General features: G+C 39.2%; 1 protein-coding gene across 4 annotated transcripts in view; it reads left to right on the top strand.

Moving 5' to 3' along the window:
- KCNIP4 (potassium voltage-gated channel interacting protein 4) overlaps positions 1-21947 on the top strand; it is a 1220775-nt gene that overhangs the window by 810240 nt on the left and 388588 nt on the right. The window lies entirely within an intron of this gene.

The raw sequence follows: 21947 nt of genomic DNA, 5'->3' as shown, positions 1-21947 counted from the left end.
AGCAAAGTGGGCAAAGTCCATCATTGAAGGGGCATCTGGGCCATGTATCCAAATTCACAGTTTCTCTAATGACCATTTTACCTAGTACATGCTCAAAAACATGTTGGCATTCTTCCCATTTTACCTGAAGTACTTCTGACTGATATAATAAAACTGAAAGAGGTGCTTACTTTTGTTTACGTTTCTATTTTAGTCTTATCCATCTCTCTTTTTCGTTTTCTTCTCTTCCGAGGACAAAGCAAATAATTGAAACAAGTAATGCACCTATGGCAGCTCAGGCTGCAGGTCTCACTTTCCTAATTTTTGCTCCAGAGAAAACTCATAAATAAATAAGAGTCTTAGTGTGATGTGGGATTTTTTTTAAAGAAATCTAAAATAAAGCAACATGCAAACCCAAGTTAAAAATATACCTAGTGTTAGAGTGGAGTGATTGTATTGGCTTCCTATGGCTACTGGAATCAATTACCATAGACTTAATGGTTGGAAACAACACACATTTATTACCTTATCGTTTTGGAGGTCAGAAGTCTGAATGACTTTCACTAGGGTGAAATGAAGTTCTTGGCAGGCCCGTGTTTCTTTCTGGAGACGCTAGGGGAGAATCCATCTTGCCTTTTCCATCCTCTCCAGGCTGCCGGCACTCCTGCCTCATGACTCCTTTCCATCTTCAAAGCCAGCCATGGCAGCTGAGTCTTCTTATACTGCATTGCCCTGACACTCAGCCTCCCACCTCTCTCTTTCAGTTTACAACCTTTAGGAATACATTCTGCCTACCAGGATTATCTAGTATAATCTCCCCATTTCAAGATCCTTAAGGTAATCACATACGCAAAGTCCCTTTTAGTATGTAAGTTAACATCTTCATAGTTCTTGGGGATTAGTTCTTGGACATCATGAGGCCATAATTCTGCCAACCACAGGGATGTAAAACAATGGTGAGAAAACAACCAAAAAAAAAGAAGAAGAAGAAGAAAAAGAAAGAAGTGCCTTACCTTTGTGCAAGAACTTATTGAGAAAGTCTTCAGAATTTGAGCTTTTAGGATTAGTAAGTGATTTCTAGGAGGAACAAGAATGACGGCATGCTCTCTAGACAGAAAGACCACAGCATGAAAAAGCATATTTGTGTTTGAAAATATACAAGAATATAAAGTTTGACAAGCAAGGTATAAGTACAATAAGAAAAATAAGATGGGGAATCTGATGGAAGGAAAGTGGAACTGAGTTTTGAGGAATTAATAATATTTACACTATTTGAGTGGGATCCTTAGGGCACAGAGGTGAGAAGGAATTGGAAATAGAAAAAAGAATTCCAGGTGGCAGAAACAACACCAGCAAAGCAAAGACATGTAGATGGCAATGACTCAGCATATGCATTTTGACATCATCCAAGGGACTGGAAGGAGTTTCTTAGAAAACATGGCCATCAGTAGTTTCTGCTGAACTCAAAGATGATAGCTTTAAGATTAAAAACAAAAAAGTTGGCTGGGCTTGATGGCTCCCAGCACTTTGGGAGGCTGAGTCGGGCAGATCACTTGAGGTCAGGAGTTCGAGACTAACCTGGCCAACATGGTGAAACCCTGTCTCTACTAAAAATACAAAAATTAGCCAAGTGTGATGGCATGTGCCTGTAGTCCCAGCTACTCGGGAGGCTGAGGAAGGAGAATCACTTGAACCTAGGAGGCAGAGGTTGCAGTGAGCTGAGGTCATACCATTGCAGTCTAGCCTGGGTAATAGAGCAAGACTCCATCAAAAAAAAAAAAAAAAAAAAAAAAAAAAAAAAAAAACACCTGTGCAAGGGAAAAAGCCTTCATTTTAGAAAAATACATGTTTCATTAACTATTATTTCTAAACGGTTCATAACAACATCTAGAGTTTTTATTACTATGGAAAAGTTTCCTATTTCTAAGTTTACCACTGCTTTTTTCATTAAAATGCTAATAATCTCATCATAACTATATTTTACCATGTTTTTATAGTAGTAAGTCCTGAAACAGGAATTGTTATACCTGTTGAGCAGATGAACAGAGGCTCCGAAAAGTTAAAACATTACTTTAACACAGAGTCAGATCTAAGACATCACTCTAAAGACATTTTGACTAGATTATAAGATGCTAAAAGAGTTTACTAATTTGATAAATATTAGAATCAAACAAAGCCTCTTTTTTTAACTAAAGATATGGCATCTTCAAATGTATCAAATATCGTATTAAAAAGAAATGAAAGAAGAAAAATATGGAGTATGGGGGAGAACAAGAATTGATCCTGCCTTCCCTGATAAGAAAAGCTTGAGCATCGAGGAAATGATTGGAAGGGATTTAAGTTCTGTTCCACATCTTCTTCATCTGTGGAAATGCTACTCACTGCTGCTGTCTTTTGATTGAAAGGGTTGCTTCTTCTGTCATTTGCTCTGTGTGATAGAGGGAGCTCTTCCAGTGAACTGGTGGTGTTGTCACAGAGGGAGCTCTTCCAGTGAACTGGTGGTGTTGTCAGGTACCACAATTCTGAAAGGTTTTCAGGGTCTTTCTGGCCTTGAAATCTAACCATGAGAATTGATCTTTTACCATGTTCAACCCTAATCCCTCTTGTTCAAATATTTTGCCAAGACGACAGGACAGAAAAGGGAAATATTAGCCTGATGTGTTCATGAATTCAGTAGGGTTGATCAAAGGAATGGAACCCAGAGGTTGGTTTTGAGAAGGGCCCACAGTGTGCAGTTAAGGAAGGCAGGCCTGGGCAGAGCATGGAGGCAGCTGAGCTTGTATAGCATCATAAAAAGATACGAGAGGTCTTGTTGGAGAAAGGAGGAAGTCACAAATAAATGAGGAAGATTCTCAAGGAAAAGGGACAGTGACTACAGAAGACAGAAATTAATAGTTTGGCCTGACTCAACCCTTATATCTAAGTTGTATCAGAACTCTGGTGTCTGACTGACCCTGCTTTGTCTATAGAATTTATATTGCTGGAACCCTCCAGCAACAGTACGGAACTTGATGAGTTTGCTTGGACTGGAGGAGGACTCCCTGCCATGTCTCTTAATATAGACATGTCTAAACCTGCATCCCAAGAGAATTATCATCAGCTTAGGCTTTGAGAGGTATATAATGGAGGAATGGAGGAAAGGACAGGAAACATCTGGAACATTCTTGTTGTTCTACCTCTAGCAATCAGTTTTCTCAAGATTCAGCACACTGTAACTTCTAGTTTACACACCCAGTGAAAACCTAATTCCTATTTGCTGAACTAATAAACACAGAAGAGTCAGATCATATTTTAGTGTGGTAATATCCGAAAGGCAAGATTGTGTGTGTGTTCTTCTCTGCTTCCATTGTTCGTTCTAAAAATTATCCTTTGCTAATTCTCCAGAAAGATTACTCGCTTCCTCCAGTGGTAATTTGTTCTTCAGGCAAGTCACTAGGTGGGGAACAGTAGGTCAGAAAACAAAACCCTTTGTACCATAGGCCACTGAACAGTGGTAAATAAAATTAAAACATAGAGACGTGTTAGGACCTTAGGGCACGGCAAGCATCCAGAAACATTTCAAGGCTCAGAAAATTTAAGACATTACTTTAAATTACACAGCCAGTGTCAGAGCTAAGAACAGCTCTAAAGACAACTTTCTCCAGATATCTACATAGTATATTTAAAACCCGTGGTAAAATATTTTTGTTTTGGAAGATGTAATAAATACTACCACTTAGGCTAGTGGTACATGAATAGTAACAGTTATGATTGACTGCCAATTAACTTGCAGGGAGCACTGTTAAGCATTTCATAGGGAATATTTCAATTAATATTTGTAATAACAATAGGAGGTGGGTATTATGATTTCCCCCATTTCAAAATAGGGACGTGGAGCTCAAAGATATTCAAGAGCTGACCCAAGGAAACAAAGCCAGTAAGTGGCAGAGCCTGGGTAAACCTGTGTGTTAGGCTTTTGAGCCCGAGATTTGCCCCTTTGTGCTGCTCGTGAAGGACACTTCATATGCAAATATTCTGAATAATCAAAAACTACTACCCATACACTCTTAAAAATAAGTTTTCAGTAGAATAGATTGTACATATATGTAGATTTAATCTTTATTTTAGGATTAAGATAACATTTTAGGATTTTGCAGTATATCAAAGTAATAATCCTCAGTAGGACTTGCCAATTTTCCTGCCAAAAATACAAACATGATGACTTACAGTAAGTTCTACACTAAAAAGTGGTGACTAGTTTAGTGGTTGAAGAAATATCTGATAGAGCCCATATTTTCTGTGAGTAAAAGGTCTACAAAAATGGGGATGCTTTGCACATCTTTACTTTAGGGGTCCAATAGACCCTCACTAAAATCAGTGTTTCTGCATAAGAATGTATATTGCAGTCTATGAAGTCATTTAATAAGTCTTACCCAGCACCAGTCCATATCATTCTGAAAGCACTGCTTTCCCTCTTTGACCCATTCTACACCTCTGCTCATCTTAATTGAAGAGAATAATGCTTTTGACCAGCAGAGAGCAGCAATGATATACTTTATAAGAGGCAGTCTGGTGAACCTGACCATCTTTTCTAAAATGTCCATTTTGTGAGACCTCTGCAGACTGTCTTAAGTGATCCCAGTCTTTGAATGGTTCATTGTAAAAGATCTCGGAGTTTACCTGAATCCGTATGTGAGAATTTTATAGCTAGATTGTCATGTTCTAGTTCTACTGATGCCATTTGTAGAGTTGACCTTTCCTTGCAGCCTTGTCTCCTGGTGCCATCAGCATGGGCCAGGTGCCTAGGTCAAGAAGTACCACTCCATCATGGTAGTTTCTGCCCTCATTGCCTAGCTGTGTTTATGGCCGAAGGCTATGCATCATGGAGCTCTGCGTTGACTCACAATATGGCTTTCTAAGGTAAAAGACAGTTAAAGATTCATGAGAACAGTGAATGGGATTATATTGATAGAATAGTGGGCAGAGGACACAAGCTTGGGGGATGTATATTTTCAGAAAACAAGAGTAGAGGAAATGGAACAGGAATCTTGGGGAAGAGCAGAGAAGGAAAAATCTATGAGAAGAAGCCAAGAGAAGAAAGAATTTCCAGAACAGGATGGCCAATTTTCAAATCCCCTTAGTGATGTAAAAGCAAACTTAGAAGATTTATTGGCTTTGGAAATACAGTTGACACTTACAGAGGTTAGGGATGCTGACCCCCGTTTGCAGTTGGAAATTCATGTATAACGTTTGATTCCTCCAAAATGTAACTACTAATGACATACTTTTGGCCAGAAGCTTTACCAATAACATAGTAAATCAACATGTATTTTGTATGCTATGTGTATTGTATATGGTATTCTTACAACTAAGTAAACAAGAGAAAGGAAATGTTATTAAAAAGATTAAAAGAAGGAGAAAATATGTTTACTATTTTTTAAATGGAAGTGGATCATCATATAAGTCTTCATCTTCGTCATCTTCATATTGAGTAGACTAAGAAGGAGGAAGAGGAGGGGTTGGTCTTACTATCTCAGGGGTGGCAGAGGTGGAAAAAATCCACAAATAATTGGACCTGGGTCATTCAAACCCATGTTGTTCAAAGGTCACCTGTGGGTGGTCTGGGGGGACCTCAGAACAAATTTAGTCTCATTTTGAGAACTCAAGTTAGATTTTATGGGTTTGGGGGGTTAGATAAGAAAGAATTGTACAGAAGGAAACTAGTGTCCAAGCAACTGGGGAAAGAAGAAAGATTCTTTCCTCCAGGGCAGAAGGGAAGTCGAAAGATGTGAATGATGACACAGAGAAACTTTGAGTTAGAAAAGGAAACTAATGACCTCAGTCTACTCCATGAAGCAAAAGGTCTGGGCTTTCTAGTGTGTATATTTCCTTCTTTGAAAGTTGGTGGCTTGAGAGTAAAAATTAGAAAACAAAATACAACTTAATAAAAGAAATGCGAAAAAATCTCATGAGTTTCACTGAGATCATATAACAAGAAATTATGGCAGAATCAGAAGAAATTGTAGTAATATTTTAAAAATTATCTTAACTGTCAGTATTTAGCAAATAGTGAATGGCATTTACTAAGTGGCATTTACTAAATTTACTAAGTGAGCAGTATAGATTAGGATGATGGAAGATGAAGACGGTTGATTAATTCAGGGAGATGATAGTTGAATTGCCTAACCTTGGAGCCTGGGCAGAATAGAAGACAAGAAAAGGTAGCACAAGATGATGGACTAGGGAATAAGAGTTTAAGAAAACAAGAGTTGCCATAAAGACCCACAGGACTCCATGGAAATATGGGATGCAGAAGGACTGAAGGAATCATCCTCATTTTCCAATTGCCTCAATAATCTGCCCTGACCCTTTTAAGTTCTTGGCACATAGCAGATAATGTACTCTCTCTCTCCATCATTTGTTGAATAAATTAATAATTACACATGTTAAACCCAGGAGGTTTTGAAAATAAAGCATTAACATTGTGTATGTGAGGAAGTAGGCAACTTTTGATTGTAAATAGGACAAACCCAGAGACATTGAAAACAGGAATGTCTTAATGACGTGATCCTTCTGTCCTACTTTCAGCATCACTCAAGAAGAGAAATCTTAGCATGTGTGATAATCATTAGCAATGAGGCAATTAATGAATTCCTTTCCCTAAAAGGGATTATTTTTGAATTTTTGACATTTGCAAAACATTTTTTTTTTTCTGAGATGGAGCCTCGCTCTGTTGCCCAGGCTGGGGTGCAGTGGCACCATCTCAGCTCACTGCAACTTCTGCCTCCTGGGTTCAAGCAATTCTCCTGCCTCAGCCTCCCAAGTAGCTGGGATTACAGGCACCTGGCTAATTTTTTTTTTTTTTTTTTTTTTTGTCGTTTAGTAGAGACGGCATTTCACCATGTTGCCCAGGCTGGTCTCGAACTCCTGAGCTCAGGTAATCTGCCTGCCTTAGCCTCCCAAAGTGCTAGGATTACAGGCGTGAGCCACCGTGCCTGGCCGCAAAAATTTCTTATTCTAACATGTTATAAATCTGCATCTGCTACACAAGGACAAACACACAGGGAGATGTCTACCCGGCACTTCAGTGGTCTGCTGAATCTAGTTCACATCTTTAAAACCATAGATGTCTATCTAGAAAGCTAAATCTGGAAGATTCCTTGGAAGCAGGAAAACCATATAATTATTTTCAAAACCAAGACACCTCTGAGAGAGAAATGAGGCACTTTTAATAATAATCTAGATCAAAGTTAAAAACTGAGAATGTCATCAAATACAACCCAATGCTCTACAGATTAGAATAATCTGGATCCAATATCCAAGAGGATAAATGGCTTCTCCTAATCCGGCATATTCATTCCACAAGTATGAGGATTTGGGTGAACATTGGAAGCCTCCAATGATTTATAGGGTGGTGTATTACAAATACAAGTGGCAAATCTGATTCTGTCAAAGGGACAAAACTTTTAATAGTAAGTGATAGAAGAACAAGTTAAACAGAAACAGGCTGTTCTTATATGGTTGGTGAAATTCCTGTTCTTGGTGCTTTTACGAGGCTTGATAAACATTTTGCATGGAAGATTCTGAAACAAGGGCAACAAAATTCTCTTTTTTTCACATTTTAAATCATTTATTTTGAAATATTTTAAAACTTATTAAACATCTGTCAGGACAGCACAATAAATCTCCATCTTTCACACACAATCTCCATCACACGCCCTCCTCATTACCACGGTACATCTCTCTGACTGAAAAAATTAACACTGATCAACACTGCCATCCAATACAATGGCCCCATTTGAGAAGCCATACCTGGAAGGTAAATTCTTTCAGATATTAACCAAGTGTTTCTAAGGTTTAGATCAAAGTCACTTTATAAATACAAATCTATCATATTGTTTATATCAAAGTATTAACTTTTCATGGAAGTACAATGTATATACAGAAAAGTATACATATCCAAAGTGTACTGCTTGATGTATTTCTAATAAACTGGACACAACAGGGTAATCAATGACCAGATCAAAAGCACAACCAGCACCCCAGAATCCACCCTTGTGCTTCCTTCCAATCATTGCCCTCTTCCGGTTTCTGTTTTTGTTTTTGTTTTGAGAGGGAGTCTCCTTCTGTCGCCCAGGCTGGAGTGCAGTGGCGCAATCTTGGCTCACTGCAAGCTCCGCCTCCCGGGTTCACTCCGTTCTCCTGCCTCAATCTCCTAAGTAGCTGGGACTGCAGGTGCCCGCCAGCACGCCCAGCTAATTTTTTTGTATTTTTAGTGGAGACGGGGTTTCACCGTGTTAGCCAGGATGGTCTCGATTTCCTGACCTCATGATCCACCTGACTGCCCTGACTTCTAAAGAAGAGATTGCTTTTTTGGTTTTAGTTCTATATGTAAATGTATAACATACAATAGTGTACTTTTTTGTGATTGGCTCCATATGTTCAAAGTTATCTATTATTCATCTACATCATTGCATGCGTTTATAGGATTCTTGTTGCTACATGGTATCCTATGTGTGTCTATGCCACAAATATTTTATCCATTCTGCTACTGATGGACATTGATGATTGCTTTTGCTTTTTGGTTATTAAAAATGTGCCACTATGAACAATCTACTACATACCTTCGGGGAGCATATATATACAGAAATACGTTCCCCGACCTAAAATGGTTCAACTTACGGATTTTTCAACTAGATGATGGCCTTTCGGGGGATATAATCCCAGCATAAGTCAAGGAGCATCTGGACTTACAATGGCTTGACTTATGATTTTGTAAGTTTAAAATGGGTTTAGAGGGATATTAAGTGAATTTTTAATTTACAGTGTTTTTGAATTATGATGGATATATTGGACTGTAACCCCATTATAACTCAATGATTATCTATACGTTTCTTTGGATGTCTAAGTGGGAAATTGTTGAGTCATAATATATGCATATGTTTATATACTATAGTATTTTAAATCTAATTGCAGTCAACATAGCATCAGAGTTATAGGGCAAATTTGTAAACAGCACAGCCAGGACAAGTACCCAGAGTTATTAACCTCTTTTTAAGAATTCCTTTATCAACCACTCATTCATTTTTAACATATTTTTAAATAGCTCTTACATGGACAATTCTAGGCACTATGAATACAAAGAAACAATTTCCACGGCTTGTCTTCATGTTCAAGGAATTTAATTTAGTGAAATCTATTGCGGATTAGCATGAAGCACAGAGAAATTTTTAAATACAAAGGCAGACCAACATTATGCAATGATGACGTTTCTTGGAACTAGTGCCTTCTGAATTGCATTTTGAAGAATGGCTAGGAATTACACAGAGGATAAAGAGAAAGAAAGAAATTTTAACTTCTGTAATGGTTCAGAGGCAGAAAAATTGCAGTGATTCTCAAACACAGCTATGCATTAGAATCATTTAGGAAATCTTTAGAAATGATACCTCAAGCAACTGATTAAGACTCTCTGCAAGTGATGCCTAGGTATCTGTAACTTTTACAATTTTGTGAGGTGATTCTAATGTAGCATCAAGACTAACAAAACTGCAAGACATTCAGTATGGGTTAGGGATATGAGGGAGGATATAGAAGGATTAAAAAACAGGAACAGTAAAAAATCAGGGAATGGAAGGCCAAGATCATTCAAGGCTCCCTCCTAGGTCAAAACGTTTTGCCGGGAGAAAATGAAAATCACATTGCCACTTGCCACTTTATAGTTCAGCTAATACAGCATGAAGTATAGGTAGGAGGATGGTATGTAAGAAGTCTTTGAGTCAGTGATATACAAAACATCATTTACATTCACACTGTTTTTTTTTTTAACATTTCTGCTTCAACACTGGTTACATTATCTCAACTTTTGACACATTTATCCCAAGAACATCAACTTTTATCAGACACATTTTAAAAAGCAAACTTAGCGAATCCGCTCAAAAATATCTTGCATTTAAAATGACCCAAGTTTTATGTCTATCTATATTATAAAGTGAGAAAAATTCCCCAACGTTGAGAACTTTCGTAAATTCACTCCCATTCCCAAAGTCAACAGCAGCCAGTTCATCATTTTAAAAGCAAGGACTTTTGATGCCAACAGCTACTATATGTAAGCCAGGTAAACTGAAATGAAAATATGCAAAGTTTGCACCTGAATTACACTCCTTGCCATGGACACAATGAAGCTTGGATGAAGAGCATGGGTTCTGTGGTCAGAGAAATCTGAAGTTTTGTTTTCTGAAATTCTGTCTTCACTAATTCCCAGTGGGGTGATCCTGGAGAAGGTCATCCAATCCTTCTGAACCAAAGTTTTCTCACCCGTGAAATGTGAGGTTAACCGATGTGTATTGAGTGTCTACTTTGTCCTGAGTGCTACATAGATGCTGTCTGTTCTCACACTGCTAATGAAGACATACTGGAGACTGGGTAATTTATAAAGGAAAGAGGTTTAATTGACTCACAGTTCTACGTGGCTAGGTAGGCCTCACAATCGTGGTGGAAGGCAAAGGAGGAGCAAAGTGACATCCTACATGATGGTAGGCAAGAGAGCTTGTGCAAGGGAACTCCCATTTATAAAACCATCAGATCTCATGAGACTTATTCACTACCATGAGAACAGTATGGGGGAACCGCTGCCGTGATTCAGTTATCTCCACCTGACCCTGCCCTTGACACCTGGGAATTATTACAATTCAAGGTGAGATATGGGTAGTGTCACAGCCAAACCATATCAACAACCTTATTTAATCTGTCTGTCAAGCCTATAAAGTGATTAGCATTAATAGCCCCATTTTAAATATCAGGAAAAGAAAGCTTAGAATGGTAAGTGCCTGGCTCCAAATACTAATCTTTTACTTATCACACAGAATTCAGTTCTTAACACAAGACTTATCTGAATGGAATATTATCTGTTTCTGGGGATGCAATAAGATATGTAAGAAATAGCACATAGTCATAGTGCTCCTTACTGATAATAATGTAAGGCAAAGATGGGCTATACTAGTTCAAACATGTTGCAAATGAGAATCTTTTTCTCCCAAGAAAGTACAAATAGCTCTGTATTCTTTCTCTAAATGAGGTATGCATTGATCACCTACTATGGGGCAAGCCCTTTTCTAGGCACCGGGTTTATGAGAAGGAGTTAGTAAATACAATAGAGACATCTGCACTTTTGGTGCCTTATAATCTCTTATGGAGGCAAACCATTTCAGGGAATAGCATCCTTACCCTCAATCCTTATAGTCTCCTATATTGGCTTCATATAGGGAAAAATCTGTGACAAATGCTCTTTTTCCTGAATGGGGTTTATTTATTTGAACACTTGTGATTCCTGTGTCATGTTCTGAAATATCGAATGCTTCATAAGCAAGTACTCATTTGATTTTTGCTTTGACAAAACGTTTTAATTAGGGGGGAAACAGTCTTGAATGCCATGGGATTCTGCTCTCTTAATTCCATGAGAGCATTTCTGAGAACAGAGTTTCTTCCCTTGACTTTCCCTTTTACTCTCTATGAAAGCTGTTGTACTTTCTTGTGTTTTCAAGCTGTTCTGGTTTCTCCTTGCAATTCTTTGTAATATCAATGATTGAACAAGGCTGTCTGATTTATTGTAATTCTCCAGCTTATTAAGTCAAGCACTTGAAGGTCAATGTTTAACAGGAACAGACCAGGAACCCTTTTAATAAACATAGATGATTATGCAAGGCAAATGTGATGGAAGGAAAGCAAAGGAACAGAGACTTCTGCTTTAGCATGTCTTCAGTATACCTGTTATAAATATTGATTGAGGCAGATAATGAACTTTTTGGCTCCAAAGCCTGGACTGATTTTTATATATCTTTGTTAACTTTTGATTGTGCAGGGACAGCATGCTTAGCAAAAAGTGATTGATTAAGGATTGATTCCCTCCAAAAATGGAAAGAACAATGGAATCTAAATGGGACTGAAGCAAACACAGAAAGCCTTTGATTTAGTAGTTCAAAAGCACGATTTACTAGCCAAGATTCCTTTATATTAACACATTGGAGAGTTTCATTTGTTTCTTTCATTTCTTCAATAAACATATGTTGAGCACCTATTATGGGCTAGGTTCTAAGTTTTTGGGATACCACAGTGAACAGGACAGGCAAAGTCATGCCACTACAGTGTTTGTATTCTATTAGGCGCCTGATGGGGTGGAGGAGGTTGGGGAGAGTGCAGACAGTCAGATAAGATGGAAGTGCAGATGATAAACAAGTTAATAAATACAATAATTTCAGACAGTAGTAATAAGTGCTATAAAAAAATAATCAGAGTCACGAGAGACAGGTTGAATAAGATTTCATTTCTGTGTTTGGGTTGTCACAAAAGCAAACTCCAAAAGAAGGAATTAAAGGCAAGTGATGTATTAGGGAGTTGATCTCAGTAAGTATGTGAGAGAAGGGGAAGTGAGAGAGTAAAATGAGGAAAGCCAGTTAAGCCCAGAGAACACACTCCCTCTGGTAATGGGATGCAGAAGCAATTGCCCTGTAAGAGAACTGACATCCTGGGCTCTTAGGACAGCCAAGAGGGAAGATCTCTTAGAGGGGATCCTCTTGAGTTGAGACCTGCGTGATGAGTAAGACTTGGCCTCATGAAAATCCAAATGAAGAATATCCCAGGTAGAGAGAATAGCAAATGCAAAGGTCCAGAGGTGAAAACAACTTGGCCAGTTGCAGGAACAGAAAGAGCATTTCAGGACCTTCAAGGTCAGGTGAGAATTTAGGACTTGCTATTCATGCCTGACCTTGACAGAGAGCCCATGTAAAAGCCTAGATACCAGTCTTCTTTCTACCTGGAAGGTTTGCTTTGGCAAGAAAGCAAAAAGAATTCTTTAAATAAGCAAATTTTTCATGAGAAAGAATTGTTCAGCATTTCTCTGTAGATTTAAAGGTATCAAGACACCCTTGCTACTTGCTTTTTGTCTACAAAGAAACCATTTGATTTCTCTGGACCTTGGTTTTCTCACGAGTAAAATGAGAAGGTGAACTTGATCCCTTCCAGAAACACTCTTATTTCTCTTCACTAAATTGGAAATACCAAGAGACCAAAACCATTTTTCTTTTTTTTTTGCTATTTCTCTTCTCTCAACAAAGTTGATATTGATAAATATTCATTGTCAAAAAGTCGAATTTTGTGTTTCCCGAGAGCTGTGGGAGTTAGAGTCAGATACACAATGGCTCAAATCTGAGTTCTGTTTGAGTTGGGCTGCCTTGAAACAAATAGTTTGATTTCTCAGAGCCTCTCTTTTCCTGTATGTTGAATAGGGATTCTATTTGTAGTCGCTCTCACTACCAAAAGAAATCACCAGGATTGGATGAGATACTGTATGTGAAACAAACACAACGCCAAGTGCTTAACTGATTTATTATCTTCTCATCTCTTGGCCCTATAAGGCCAGGGAGAACTTACCAGATGGCCATAATGGTCTCCACAAAATCTTCTGATTTCAGCCCTGGACTTCCAAACACTGATCTTAATTTGTATAACATAATAGACTGCATTTATTTCAACCATTAGAATCTTTGATGTTGTGTTTATACTTGGTAAAAGGTCATGGAAAAATGAAGCTAAACCCAGACTGGAAAGATTACAGGCTCAGTCTGCCTAAGATAATTGCAGGGTATTTATACCCTGTCTCAATCATGAACTCAAGCCCCATGTTCACTCCTAATACTTTACATCTGCACTGTAACGACTAAAAAGAAATTGTTCAAATTAAGGCTTTAACCATATAGTAACCCCTGCCATCCCTCTAGAAGTCCCTCCCACCCCACACAGGAGAACATAAAATAGAAAATAAGCTTCATAAAAATGTTATAGTGTGCTCCTTATAGAATCTCCTCTTAGAATAACTACTCTAAAAATATAGTGAGTGATGTGACCCTTTTTACTTCACCCTTAATCATAAGAGGTTAGAATGGAACAAACTATTATGTTGGAGGCCTGGTAGTATAGTTGTTTTGTAAACAGATTACAGAGACATTCAGAGTCCAAAAGTCTCATTGCCATCCTTTAGCTCAAATCATCTATAATTTACTGTGTTTCACTGGTTCCCAACGTGTGGTCACCTGAGAACTTGTTGGAAATGCAATTGCTCTAACTCCACCCTGGACCTGATGAATTAGAAGCTGTGGAAATGGGCCCTGAAATCTGTGTTAATAAAGCCCTGATGGGCCAGGCGCATTGGCTCACGCCTGGAATCCCAACACTTTGGAAGGCCGAGGTGGGCAGATCACGAGGTCAGGAGTTCAAGACCAGCCTGGCCAACAGGGTGAAACCCCACCTCTACTAAAAATACAAAAATTAACTGGGCATGCTGGCGGGCACCTCTAATCCCTGCTACTCAGGAGGCTGAGGCAGGAGAATCATTTGAACCCTGAGGCGGAGGTTGCCGTGAGCTGAGATCGCACCATTGCACTCCAGCCTAGGTGACAGGGCAGGACTCCGTCTCAAAATAAAATAAAATAAAATAAAATAAAATAAAATAAAATAAAATAAAATAAAAAAAGCCCTCCTGCTGATTCTGATGCACATTCAAGTCCGAGAACCACTGCTTATTCATCTAGTCATGCTGGCTTCTCAATAGCAAAGAGTTCAGACTGGGGAGGCTTCTCTGGAGCAAAAGGTAGGAGCAGAGGCATCATTCAGGACTTATGAAGCCACTGTCTCCAAGTGGGGCTGACTTCACCGGGGAATTCTATTTGTCTTGGATATTTCTAAACTACTTTGCTTCTTATTTGCCCATATCAAAGTCCCACTTCGATTCCTTTTGTCAGTCATCACAGTTTTTCAGGATGTAGCTGAATGGAGTTGAGATCATGTAGATGAGATCATGCTCTTGAGGGAGAGGAAAAATAAATAAAAAGAAAGCTGCCCTTACCTGTCCATTCTGGGGTCAGGCATCTGTTGTCAATACTAAGTCAGCTGCACTGTCAAGGTGAGGCTGCATAGACTAGCCCTGGACTTTTTTGCTAGGAGTCTGTACCTTTTTAAGCTTCAAATATCACAAAGACCCCCCTTCTTTTATGCTAGCCCTGATTAGTGCCAGATCCAGGAATATGGGGATAATGTGGAGAGCAAAAGAAGAAGAAAAAGAAAACTAAGTCCATTCCATTAAAATACTAAATGGCCAACTCAAGAAGGAAAGAGGGCAGACAGAGCAAGGAAGGTCACAGATGGGAAAGATTCTGCCCATTTTGTAAGACAAACGACTCATTTTCAGACGGAAGAAGCAGAGGTTGAGAGAGATGAAAAAATCTCTCAAGATCACAGATCAAAACTCAGTTTAGCAGAGAGGCACTTTTCCCACTATATCATCAGTTCTCAAAATGTAGTCCAGGGATCCCCAGGGATCTCTGAGACACTATCAGGGGATCCATGAAGACAAAACTATTTTCATAATAATATTAATACATGATTTGCCTTTTTCTCTCTCATTCTCTCATAAATGTTTAGTGGGACTTTCCAAACACTGCATGACGTTGATACCACAAGTTGAATAAAGGAGCGGCCATAAAAATACAACTATTCTGTTAAACCAGAACAAAAAATATATATATTTTTAAAAATGTAAAACAGTGTCCTTCTCACGATTTTTAAAGAAAATATAGGTTTTTTTTTTTGTTGTTGTTGTTGTTGTTTTTACAAAATATGTTATCGTCTTAGCTTGGGCTGCTGTAACAAAATACTACAGACTGGGTGACCTAAGCAACAGACATTTATTTTCTCACAGTTCTGGAAGCTGGAAGTCTGAGCACAGGGTGCCAGCGTGGTTATGTTCTGGTGTTGGCCATCTTCTTGGCTCGGAGACAGCCACATGCTTGCTATACATTCACACGGCCTTTCTTTGGTACATGAAAGTGGAGAGAGGGTACTCTGGTATCTCTTCCTCTTCCTTTAAGGGCACTAATCCCATTGCGAGGGCCCCACCCACATGACCTTATCTAAACCCAATAACCTCCAAGTATCATCACATTGGGGGTTAGGGCTTCAACGTGTGAATTTTAGGGGCATACAAATATTTATTCTGTAGCAGTTATTTTTGGCATGTAATGGTTTTATATCATTATTTTAATAAATTAAAATTGTTTATTGTTTTAAATTTCTGTTTTAACATTTAATATAGTAAATAGTGATAGATATAACTGGTATCAACAAAAGTTCTTTACAGTCTTTAACAGTTTTTAAGAGCGTAAAGAGGCTCTGAAATCAAAAAGTTTGAAAATTGCCATGCTCCACCATGTCTTTAAAAACAAATGGTTGACTTTTAACTCAGAAAAAGATAATTTTGAAATCACAAGCTCTGTGAGGACAGGGATGTTTCTGTTTTTTGCTCAGAAATGTTTCCCAGGTTCCTAGAACAGTCCCTGTCACATTACAGGCATTCAATAAATATAAATGAGATAAATAAAAGAATACATATTTTACCCAAAAGTCAAAGTCAACAGTAATTTTTTTTTTTTTTAACTTGCTCTGTCGTTCAGGCTGGAGTGCAGTGGCACGATCTTGGCTCACTGCAAACTCCTCCTTCCAGGTTCACACCATTCTCCTGCCTCAGCCTCCCAAGTAGCTGGGACTACAGGCGCCCGCCACCAAGTCTGGCTAATTTTTTGTATTTTTTTTGGTAGAGATGGGGTTTCACCATGTTAGCCAGGATGGTCTTGATCTCCTGACCTTGTGATCTGCCCACTTTGGCCTCCCAAAGTGCTGGGATTACAGGCATGAGCCACCGTGCCCAGCCAGTCAACAGTAATTTTTAACCAATAGCTTAAAGGGGAAAAAATGTCCAGAGAAGAAACTCTTTAACAGAAACTTCCCCATCTCTAGAGTCCTTCAGGTAGAAACTAGAACTGGAGCAAGGTGCCAGACTCAGTTGTCATCCTAATGTCCTAGAATCAACTTAAAGTTGAAAGTACTAGAGGGTATGCCCTATGTCCTCTTCACATGTGTGCCCTTCTCACCTCACTTCCTCATCCTCATTCTCGACATCTGCTTTGTTTGAATACCAGGTTTATTGTTGGATGCAGGGATATGACCTGGAAACAATGACTGTGGAACAACATATATCAAACAAATTCAGAACTTAGGAAATGTGGAGTGCAGGTACCATTTCCATTTCCAATGGGCTAGGAATTATCAGATAACCCTGAATAACTGGGGGAAAATATTGATTTTCAAAATGTATACGCACTTAAAAAAAAAAAAAAACTTGATCTGCAAAAATTAACCCCACTTTCTTTAGGCTACATTGTTTTGGCTGAGAAATGATTCCTACAAGAGAAATTTTTAGTAAATTTTACCTAATCATTCCAGTAATTTGCAAAGAGTTAATACTTTGTCCCCCAAAATGAACTCTTTATGATGAAGGAGATGCTCCTAACTCATTATCAGAGCCTGCCAGTCACTCATTTTTGATACTTTTACATACTTCATCCTCTTGATAAATTGTGTCAAGTTCAAAAGATAGCCATTGCCTCCAATTTAACATTCAAAATTCTGAAGCTGACAGAGGCCAAGTGATTGAACAAAATATCAAATTGGACTTACAATCAGGCTTTTGGGATCCTTGCACGGGGCCCTTTTATTTTCATGACATCGTACTGGAAACATGGGAATCTACCTGCATAATTAACCTAGATAAGCAAAAGGTTATGTTTTGGGCAATATGCTTGTTGTTTTGTATGCAATATCTCACTTACTTCTCCCTTACATGATTGTATTTTACCAATGAGAAATATGTAGTTCCAACAGGTTAAGTAACTTGCTCAAGGTCACACAGATGGAATTAGAAGTAGTATTTTAATAAAACATGTTCTCTGTCTTTGCTGACTTCATTACAAGATGCTGCCTTCCAAATGAGAAGGCATGCAGTCAGCACTTTTACTTTCTAAGACAAAAGATTCTTATTAAAATATGTAACGAGTGACTTAGGCTTGAATATGTGATTACTCACCATCAAATAATTAAACAAAGAAAACAGCAAGATGCTTTCATACCATCAAGTAAAATTTCTAATCATAATGGCCTATCAACCAAGAAAACCAGGATTTAATACCTGTGAGAAATAACTACTCTGCAATTTCTAAGTGTAGAAGCTCCTATATGCCTTCTCCCTTTGCCTTTGCACTCCTTTTTCTGCATAAGGGGGCCGGACAGCAGTGGAGCAAAGGGCCAGCTGATTTCATGTAGGAATCACCTGGGGTTGTGTATGGATTGGAATAGCTTTGGTAATTGTAATGTCTCCTGCCTTGCCCAGCCGGTTTTGCTGGAGAATTGGGGATAAGAAAGCACTTATGCCATTCCAGAATAAGATGGCTTATGTATTCTTCGAGAAGCTAGTTCATTTTAAAGCACACAGTGGGGCAAACTGTCACACACTCAGCTTCCTTTTCTACAGAATTCTTCAGCAAGCTGTTATGGGCTGAATTGTGTGCCTCCCCAAAATTTACATGTTGAAATTCTAACCCCTAGTGCCTCAAAATGGGACTGTATTTGGAGATGGAGTCTTCAAACATGTATGTAAGATTAATTGAAGCCATTGAGGTGGGCCTTAATCTAGTAAGACCGGTGTTTTCACAAGAAGAAGAGATTAGGACTGATATGGTTAGGCTTTGTGTCCCCACCCAAATCTCATCTTGAATTTTAATCCCCAGGTATTTAGGGAGAGACCTGGTGGGAAGCGATTGGATTGTGAGGGTGGTTTCCCTCATTCTGTTTTTGTGATAGTGAGTGAACTCTCATGAGAGCTGATGGTTTTATAAATGGTAGATTTTCCTGAGCTGACAAACACTCACTCTCACCTGTCACCACGTAAGATGTGCATTTGTTTCTCCTTCACCTTCCACCATGATTGTAAGTTGCCTGAAGCTTCCCCAGCCATGCAGAACTGCGAGTCAAATAAACCTCTTTCCTTTATAAATTACCCAGTCTGGAGTATTTCTTTATAGCAGTGTGAGAACAGACTAATACAGACACAGAAAAACAGGGAGGGAAGACCATGTGAAGACATGGGGAGAAGACAGACCTCAGAAGAAAACACTCTACTGGCACCTTAATCTTGGACTTACAGCTTCCAGAACTGAGAAAACAGATTTCTCTGTTGTTTAAGCCCCCTAGTCTGCGATATTTGCTATGGCAGCCCTAGAAAACTAATATACAGGCCCAGCTTTTGTTTGTTTGTTTTTGTTTTCTTCGTAAGGACTTTAGGCTCTTATGAATGGACACTGGCCTCCAAGGCTCCTCAGCACAGATTTCCTGACTTCTAGAAACATGGGCCAAGCACCCTCCCCCATGTTGACCTGATGGTCTCCCCTGCACTGCTGAACCTCAGAGGAAAGGATTGGGAAGGCTAGAACAATCCCAGGGATGGTTCCTATTCTTCCCTTCCCAGGAGTCTCACACCCTGCTCAACACCTTCCCGTTCTGGCCCCCTGGGTGTCAGCCTTTCCTCTTCTGTGTTTCTAAACCTCACAAAGTGTTGAGTTGTCAGTGCTGACACACTGAAAGACAACACTTATTTAAGGAGCACACACAACTCTAGCACCTTTTACTAATTAATTTACCCCAACTTTAATTTCATTTGCCTCTCAGTTTCTAACTTCTAACTAAACCTGCTAATTACTTTATGCTCATTCTGCCACATTCTTCTAGAAGGGAGAAAAAAAAAACTGTCTTACTAATATCAATGTTGGAGAGAAAGAGGGAGAGTGAATTTAACAAAGAACCCAATTTCTATGATTTAAAAATGTACATTAGGCAGTGGGGAAAGGCATTATTTTTGTTTGTTTAAAAATTCAGCCTTAACAAGAAAATGTTTCTCTCTATGTTTGGTTATGCTAGTTATTTTTAGCATTCAGACACATGTTGAATAATTGTAGAAATTAAAAAGAACCTCAGCAACAAATGTAGAAAGTTGTGAGTACACTGATGTCTGCGGGTTGGTGTGACCCAAGCCACAGACATCAGTGTACTCACAACTTTCTAGATTTGAGTGAATACAGCATCTACCCACCCACTGAGCTGACAACCAGCAAAGGGACAGGGGTATAGCCACTGCACTGACTTCTGTATTATATTAAACTTATGTGCTTAATTTCAATAAGACATTTGCACCAATGTCTCTGGAGCCTGGAGGAAGCTAAAGTTCCACTTCTCAAAATTCTTCTCATCTTTTCTGGTCAGCCCAAAATGCTACCTCTTCCACCATTTGGGCCCTGAGCTCCGCCCTTTCTCAGTGCATATCGTCCTCTCCAAACTTCCAAAGTTGGCAACCCAAACTAGCACCACTGAGTATTCAACCATGACAAAATATAATTGTATTTCTCCCTAACTGAACTTGATTCCTGCTTGAATGTTCATTGCATATGATGTTTCAAAAACCTCATCATATCTAAGGAAAGTCAATGGATGGCATGATTTTTCTGGCATTTCAAACATAATGGTGACTGAATTCACGATTTCATTCCTCTTTAGAGGTTGAGGCTAAGGTCTTAGGTTCTTATTCAAACGCCACTGTAACACTGGCAAGAAGTCAAGCCTCTGTCTCCTTGGGTTGATCTGTCTGGATTTGATGCAGGTGCCATTCCCTCTTTCTGTCATTCTGCCTGCCCCCTTCCTACACACATCTTAGGGGGAGGCAAGGAGATTTCAGGGAAACACATATGAGGAGGTTCACCTGCTTGCAGAGGGTGAGCTTAAAATTTCAAAATAGCATCCGCACCACCACCCCCCACCACCCACTTGCACTGTAAAAATAAACAAAGGCAATTTAAATGAGAAGAAACAGAGGTTATTTATTCGGAACTTGCTACAGCAAGGGAGTCAGCCACTGTCTCTTGCAACTTGCATTTTGGCAAAGACTCAAAGGCAGACACGGGAATGGGAAAGTTTTATAATGCAAAATGGGAAGGCTTCAGGAGTGTCCTGATTGGAGGTTGTTGGCACAGGGAAGCTGAGGGCAGGTTACCTAGAAGTGGAGCATCTTCTATGACTGCTTTGGGGAGCATAATTAATTTTCTTTGGTTGATCCTGAGTTGGAAGCAAGGCAAAAGTCAGGGACGCTGGTTGTTATTGGCCAAGACCTACCTGCTCTAGGCTGATTGCTGCAGAGGTTGCAGTTTGGCTTCCTGGACCGTTTGCTGCAGGGTTTGTGGATTGGACTCTAATTGTCACAGATGCTCTGACTGGATGCCTGTTTAGTTAGCCCCTCAGTTCTATAAGGAGTAGGCAGAACTAGTTGATAAGGCGGTGGTTCACAAACCTCAGCATGATCAGACTGAATCACGCATAGACACACAAACACACACACACAAGTTAAATATTCACAACTCATCTTGTTCCACATGCCTATCCTCCTCTCACCCACCCCAGGTTATTAACTCCTTGGATTTCTTAGTCACTTTATAATGTCAGTTCAGTGACTAACACATAACAAATTGGTGCTTGGTAAGTATTTATAGTTTTGTCTAGGTTCTTTTTTCTGTATCTTCGGTTTGACTGTGACTAACAAAAAATTTGGCTGCAGGGTAGAAAATGAAGCTCCCATTGCCTACTCTGAGTGCTAATTGCCTGTAGCGCTGAGGCTCCCACTCCCCAGTAGAGGCAAAACAAGTAGGGATGACACATTAAGGATAATAGGCTGAGGGAATTGGAGGACATAAAATAAAGAAATGGACCTAGGGGCCCATTCAAACAGCTTCAGTTTGAGGCGCTCTGCAGCTTCCCCAACACGGCCCCTGTCCACGTGAAAAAGGGAGTTAGACTAAGCTGGTCATTTACGGAATCTGTTCACTGCCTCTCTCCGGGAAAGAGCATTAACTCTTTGGCAACAGGTTTGGTCAGGGTAAATCAATTTTGACAAAATGGGTTTCATTATTTTCTGAGAGGCCAATTAGATGTTATTGATGTTTTTATTTAAATGGAACTCTCAGAAACTATCTATTAAAAAATAGAGAATGGGGAGGTCATGCATTAAT

This window comes from Pan troglodytes, chromosome 3, assembly GCF_028858775.2.
Source record: "Pan troglodytes isolate AG18354 chromosome 3, NHGRI_mPanTro3-v2.0_pri, whole genome shotgun sequence".
NCBI classification, from domain to species: domain Eukaryota; kingdom Metazoa; phylum Chordata; class Mammalia; order Primates; family Hominidae; genus Pan; species Pan troglodytes.
This window is presented reverse-complemented; position numbering and strand designations above follow the sequence as displayed.